This window comes from Idiotropiscis lumnitzeri, chromosome 12, assembly GCF_059441095.1.
Source record: "Idiotropiscis lumnitzeri isolate Australia: NSW breed Sydney's pygmy pipehorse chromosome 12, RoL_Ilum_1.0, whole genome shotgun sequence".
NCBI classification, from domain to species: domain Eukaryota; kingdom Metazoa; phylum Chordata; class Actinopteri; order Syngnathiformes; family Syngnathidae; genus Idiotropiscis; species Idiotropiscis lumnitzeri.
The window spans coordinates 12,648,144-12,655,591 of NC_142402.1; positions in this window are offsets into that span (position 1 = coordinate 12,648,144).

The window sequence follows — 7,448 nt, forward strand, 5'->3', positions numbered from 1 at the left end:
TCGCTCTCTTTTTCCCGTTGTGACGCAATGCAGACTTTCCGCTCAGACCATTTCTTTCTGTCTCGTTACCATCAGCAGGCGTCCACTCGACAAAGACCTGTTTTTTAGTACTGAAGTTAGATGAGTCAGCTATATTTCCATTCAAAAATTTCATTATTTCATCCAATGGTAGATTTCAGAATGTTTACCAATCTGGGACCTTCAATCGGCAAAAAATCCATTTTGATAAAGTCACTTTAAATGTGCGCTGATATTAGTATCATGACTTGCCACTTGATCTTGACATGCAAGGATCATATCGTTAGTGCTTTTATTATAGCCCAAAAGATCAAAAGTTGACTTAGAAGTGAATATATTGGGCATACTAATGTACATTGTAGCATGAAACTCTACCGTACAGCCTTTTCATTGTACGAGGGCAAAACAAAAACAAATGGACTGCATTCATCCGCAGTTTTCAGCTGCTTAACAGCTTGTGACTTGTCATGTGTCTCTGCAGTCCTCTGATCAAAAAGGGCTGAGAGTCATACAATATGCACGATCTAGAGCAAACTCCAACTATTACATAAGGCCGTCCTGTGGTATCTCAGTGCCAACGCTAGATGTCTCTGCGAAGGCCTGCGCTGCTATGAGTCATCTGGGCTGTTGCACAGGAACTGGCTTAATCAAATCTCGCCCATGCCTGATTCTCAAATGCAGTGTTTCTGTGTTGATTAACACCAAATCTGGGTTGATGCGTGCAAGATTTCTCCAATGACGAATTAAGCTGTGGGTGGTGAATGCGATTAACCTGACAAAGCACAAGCTTGACTGAAACTCAAATGTATAGAGAAGTGCATGCGGTTTTTAAACTGGTGATTCATACATGAATTCAGCGTCATCGTTTCAAAAGACTCACTCAGTACCTCCAGTCTTCCATGATTAGATAATGTGGGGCTGCAGAGGCTTAAACAAACATACTACTCTGGCCCCGAAGGAAATTAAAATGACGTAGAGAGTCAAGAGAGTAATGAGGGTGGATAAAAGAAATGTGATAAGGAGTGTTTGGTTGACCAGCAGAAACGGCGCACCGGCACAGAAAGGCTCCAAAGGATGTAGGTCATTGGGCTAAACATGAAGGAAGCTGAAAGAATTTCCTTGAGGGAAATATGCAAGATACTGGACTTCTTGTTTCCACCTCACTACACTTGATGGCCTTGGATACAAAATACAAACAAATATCACAACAGCGTTAATGCGCACAAGGGGGGGGGGATCACACTCACTACAGGGTGTAACTGGGTCAGGTTCACATAGCAAAGCACAGTGAATCACACCAGGGATGAAAACAGTCCCGTTGCCGTGGAAACCTCCTTTTACGCAGTTATTTGCATGGCATATATTTGCATCTGAGCTTGTGTACACACAGGAAAAACAGCTTGAACTCACATATGTGCATTGTGAGCAGGTAGTCATCTCATTTGAAATGAATGTATTACCTACTTTCGAGACTCTGTCAACCCTCGCCGCCGTCCTGCTATTCAAGTGAATGTGAGAGTGGAAAAGGTACAAAACAAGAGATGGACCGAGTGACAAAGGAAGAAATACCTTGATGACCGTGTTTGTCGTGACATGTCTGGGGATATTGTATGAAATGTAAATGCGTGCAACACTGCCTGCATGAATCATAATGCACGGAACAAAAAGAGGATCATGGCTTTGAGAAGGGATTTACAATAGAGTATGTCATCACGAGTGCACTTCATTTAAACGCTGGTGAAGAAAATGTTCATTTACGACCCTGTAAAGGCAATTCCGAGATTGTTTATAAAAATATTATTCATGTTTGGAGATAAAAACTGCAAACTACGTTGTTATAGCATTAAACCGTTTTTCGCCGTTTCAGATTTTTTGGGGTGTGGCTTAAAGGGAGCCTAGTGACGCACTTTGTTATCCAGTATGAGTTGTCCCGCACCTATTTTATAAGAACTTAAGCGCCTTCGTTCTCATTAGCAGTTAACCGGCACAATTGCGAGGCGCAGCTAGCTAGCTATGCCTACTAAAGGCCCAAGAGCAAAGAAGAGGAGAATAAACAAGTCTGGTATGAGAGCCTGCATATATTCTGGTGCGGCCGCTTTAGAGCGCCTCGTTGTTGTGACATGAAAAAAAAGAATACATTTTTTTGTGATGTGTAGGGATACGAAATTCGACACAATTGTGACGCACGGTTAGCTAGCTATGCAGTGAGTCCAAAATTGCATTTTCCCATTTTCACTCGTGCGACAAACGTCACACAGAGAAAGGCAGAGCGAAAAATGGGAGAAAAACAAAGTCCGGTATGTCAGCCAACGTATAGAACAGTGTTTCAGTACGGTGCGGCTGCTTTAGAGCGCCTCGTTGTTGTGGCGTGAAAAAATACATATGAAGACATTTTTGCATTTATGTGCAGGCATACAAAAGATAAACGAGCATGTTTTTGTCCATATCCACAGCATTTAAGAGTGGAGAGAGATTGGAGTTGGAGTTTTTTTTTTTTTTTTTTAAATCGATCAAATTCGTCAAGGTTGTTAAAAACACTCCTCTCTGTGGTGATATTTATATGCACTTTAAAGGGATTTTAACTGAAACCAATGTGACGGAGGAAATTTGATAACCAGAGGCAAATCAAAATGGAGAAAAGTATCTGAAAACATGGCTCAACATCTAAACCGTGCTGCGTAAAATCAGGTCAAGGACAATATAAAAATATACTTGTATGTTTGCTCTTCTCCCAGCAATCCATCTTCTTCGGGGTGGGAGTGTATTTGCTCAATGAGATAATCTGTACCTATTGACCTGCGCCTGAACTTCATTTCTATTTATACAATACAGGCTTTATCTCACACTGAAGCTGTACACTGCAAGTGAAGCTTATAATTTTTTTAAAAATGATTGTGGAGAAGAAACAATGTGTGGTAAGCGTGTGAAATTGATGAGCACAATGACTTATAAAAGGTCTAAAAGAAAGGCCAAATAAAACAGAGGTGTGGCGAGTGATGGATGACACACTGACCTAGTGACGGGGCAAAGACCACAGCCGCAGCTGAACCAACCATGGCTGCAGGCAGGAAAGGGGAGGGTTTAATAGTTTACAGCACCGTCAGAGAGGAGAAAAGAAGCAGATTTAGAAAATGGCAAATATCAGGATTACAACACAGAGTAAAACGGACTCTGACAGAATGCGACACAGTCCGGTCCCTGTTTACATGCAAGTGTGAGCTTTTGCGAATGCGAGCGCCACACAAAATAAGTATAACTATCAATTTTGTCTTCAATAGATGCGCTTTTAATAACCCCCAACATATCCGTGCATGTGAAAGCTTTGCGGCACAGCGTGGGAGAAGCTAGACAGGAATGCACAGAGTTGATGCGACTAAGGCAAGGAGATTGGCCATGGGGCCCCCATCTGAAATCATGTGCAGCCAATCAGTTACAATGCAACAGTCATCCCCACAAAGACGCTTTGATGTGAGCGAGGCTTTTAAATTTGATTCTGCAGAGTCACAAGGCTGCGCCAGCTTTGATCTGAGGCAAGAGACACCTACGGCAAAAACAAGACGGTTTGCACGATAGCTAAACTGCTGCTGTGATGTTCTGATGAGCTGAACCAAGGTGTTTTAAAATGAGCTTTGCAGCACGTACCACTCTCTGTTGACTTCAAAACTATCAGAGACAGTGACACTGACGTTTACAACTGAAATATTTGGTCCATGAAATTGAGTTAATCCAGTGGCAGGTGGTCAAGGCCTTCAGGCCTTCAACATAATCAAGAATTCATGATCATATTCTTCACATCGATATCATATTATATCCGAGCGTTGAATTTTTAGGTTAGAGTTTTTATCCAATCAGAATTCAGCGAGCTCGTGTTGCCAGGCAGATTTCATGATACCACGAGGCCTTCAGATACAATCGTGCGAGCGTCTGTTCTGTGTCTCAAGGGGGCTTTTACCGTTGATGGACAGTTGCGATAGCCAATCAGGTCAAGAGTGGATGACAGTCAGGCCTTCTCGCTGGCCTTACATTGAAGGTGATGAACGCGTCTTGTGATTGGATACTCACTTTTGAAGGGGCAGCGCTATTTTGAATCAACACACCAGAAAGTCATAACTGGCGACCGTTCGAAAATCTGAAATATATTCTTGATTTTTTTTAAACCACAATGGCCGAAGGAGGGGAAAGTTTGGATTTAATTGCAGATACACTTGCGACGCCATTTTCAAGTCGGACTTTTCAAGAGAAGCTAGGTCGTCCGACACTCGCTCAGTAGTGGTAAAGTGTATTTCTGTTTATTATGTCTCCAGACGTGGTGTCATAAATTATGGTAATTTGAGGGGGATTTATTCAAGTCGGACCAAGTAGAACTTCTCGGAAGGTTTGATTACTGTGGAGTTCTTGTTGCACCTCAAGAATCAATGATCTTGACACCCCACCAATTAGATCTAGTGACTGGAGAGGCCAGACGATCAGGATCGAAGAACTGCTTCGCCGGCCTCCACAGTCATTGGGTTACTGAGGTACCACGTCTTCTGCCAGATCCACCGTTGAGGTCTTCTTTGATGGTAGAGGGCCAGATTGTGGATTTCCTTTTGACAGATTTTATTTTCAGTTCTTTGGGGTGCCAATCCACCCTTCGCAAATGATAATCCTCAAACGGCCAATAACCAACCATGACTCGGGAGATACGGGATCACATGGTTACCAGTTTTCATCCCAATTTATGTGGCCATCCACACCCAGATAGTGCGACGTTATAATGGTGGTACTAAAAGTCTAATTAACTCATTGAAGCCCTCTGTACCAAATCCACATCCTCTCACCTCTACAGCAGAAATTGTGCTGATCTTTGACCTGCAAGATACCTTCCTAAAAATGAGAGCCACTCAGATCATACGAGTGGGGCTGGCGGACCTCTATGGTCCCCGGGTATGTGTTGGGTGGTTTCCTCCCAGCCAGGCAACCCCAGAATGGGTACTTGGGACCTCACATTCCTCTTGGATGGGTGTGACACAGTCTGCCCACCCTCATTGTACCTGCAATGCAACTCTGGACATTGACTAATATGCATGTGTGACAGTTTTGTTCAGTCGTACAGTCAATCTTCATAGAAACGTGTCTATAGGATTAAACTGTTTGGGAGCACTCTTTAATCTGTATTAGCAATCCTGTTTGTGTTAACTTCTTGAATGGTCCTCTCGTTTGCATTTGTCCTATTCAATTGTACTCTGTCCTGTTTTCTCCTCATTGTGTTCATTTGTAGCTAAAATCAAACTGGTATGTTATATCATTGTTGTTTTTGAGTACTGTTGAATTTCTTTTGTTCCGGTTTCTCCTTTCAATCTGGCTCTCCCACAAACCATTTTCGTTCCAACCACATTTTCAAAAACATCAGTTAATAATATTTGCAGTGCTAACCATTCAGTCATTCATTTTCTACCACTTATTCTGTACGGAGTGACTTGTGAGCTATCCCATCTGACTTTGGATAAGAAGCGGGATACTCTATTCACTCTCCCATTCAAAGCTATCGGTCATTCTCTTTATTCAACTGACCTAACATGCATGTTTTTAGAATATGGGAGGAGCAAACTTCACAAAGAACGGCCAGAGTGATGATTTGAACCGGGAAGCTCTCAACTGTTACGCCGACTCCAACATTGTCCGACCGTGAATTGGCTCCCATTCAATTTTCATCCGATATGTTAGCTGTGTTAGCTGTCACATGTTTTAAAACTCCTTCATGTTTGTGTTTTCACCATCCTCCCCCATCCGAGCTGTCCTCTTGTTAATGCAGCTGCTGGCACCCTCCCAAAGCTATTCCAGCTCTAAGCTCTTCCCCTTCCTTGTCACTTGTTTCACCTTACTCTCTCACCGGGGAACAAAATGTCTGCCTTGCTAAAGCCCCCCCCCCCCCCAACACCCTCCTCCTCCATATCTCTCTTTCTCTCTTGCTCTCCTTCCCCTGCTGTCTAACCAATCTACACAGCGGTTACATAAGCGCTAAGGTCAAAGTGTCACTGCTGTTGTCAAGGGAGACATAGAACAGAGGGGCTTGAAAGGAGGTGTGAGCGCGGGGCGAGCTGCGAGAGGAAGGGGAAAACGGCAAATGGTTAAACAGAAAAAAAATGTAGCACGGGCTCGAGCAGCGGTGATTGGCACACATGTCGGAGAACGAAAATACGCGACAATTAAGATGAGGAGTAAAAGGATAAAAATTATAACTAAAAGGGGAATGCGTGTGCCTGCTGCCGTGCATGTGTCAGTATGAAAGAGTGAGAGAGAAAGGAGCCATGATTGCTGCTGCTCTACTAACCTAGTTTGAGTAATCTCTGCCTTCATGCTGTTTCATAACACTGCTGCCAGAACATTGCATCATAAAACATACACACACCCACACACACACCACAATCCCCCCACTACACATCACTCTATCATTGCCCACCTCCTCATCACCACGGGGGACAACTGTCTTACGCACATGATTATAATAGCATAACATTAGAATTCAATGAGCTTGATTGCATAAAAAAAAGAGTCATTATTATCTGTTGCGCTGGAAGTGCTACACCACCCATATGTGCATGACGACTGTTGTGCAAAATGCTTCACTGTACCATTAATTGAAAACATCGTGACGCATTCAGAAGTGAGGCAAAACAGGAACCAAGCAGAATCGAACTCCACAAGGTCACTGGGTGTTAATTCTCAAACTTCTCCATAGAGAATACATTGATATTCTCTGAGCAATTATTGGGGGGGAAAACCCACATTAGTTGACCTTCCTTTGCTGACAGAAGTCATTTGTGTGAAATGGCCGGAATAAAAATTGGATATGTTACACGTATTTGGAAGTTTGCTTTTGTTGCTATACAATACATGCCAGACGGGTGTACTCCAGTTATAAATGTACACAGTACTCCTAATCCACAGCAGTTTATGTTGTGTAAAGGGATTTATTTGGTTTACAAGATTCGAGAATCAAGATTATAGAAAGGCTAATGAGGATAGATGCGCTTGAAAGTTGATGGACTACGACAAAGAACAGCTATGCCACTTGCTGTCATTTGTGTCTGCCTAAAAATGTTGATATTTCAGCAAGAATTCCACTTTAAACCTCAGAAACACACATCTCGGGTTGCATATGCAGAATGTGAAGTTCTGTGGAATAAGACCAGCAGAGCAACTACACCTAAATGCAAAAAAAAAAAAAAAAAAATAGATTCCTCGCTGGGGAAATGGCTGTGAGCATTCAAAATGTGTTTAGAAGTTTTTTTTAAATAGTATTGCTTTAGAATTACAATCTTTAAATTTGCCATATCCCTATATTAAATGTCTTTCTATTTCTTTGTAAATTGTCTATGCGTGATAGTTCATTTTACTCTTAGTTACTCGCCAGTTACTTACTTGAGTAGTATAGTCACTAAATATTT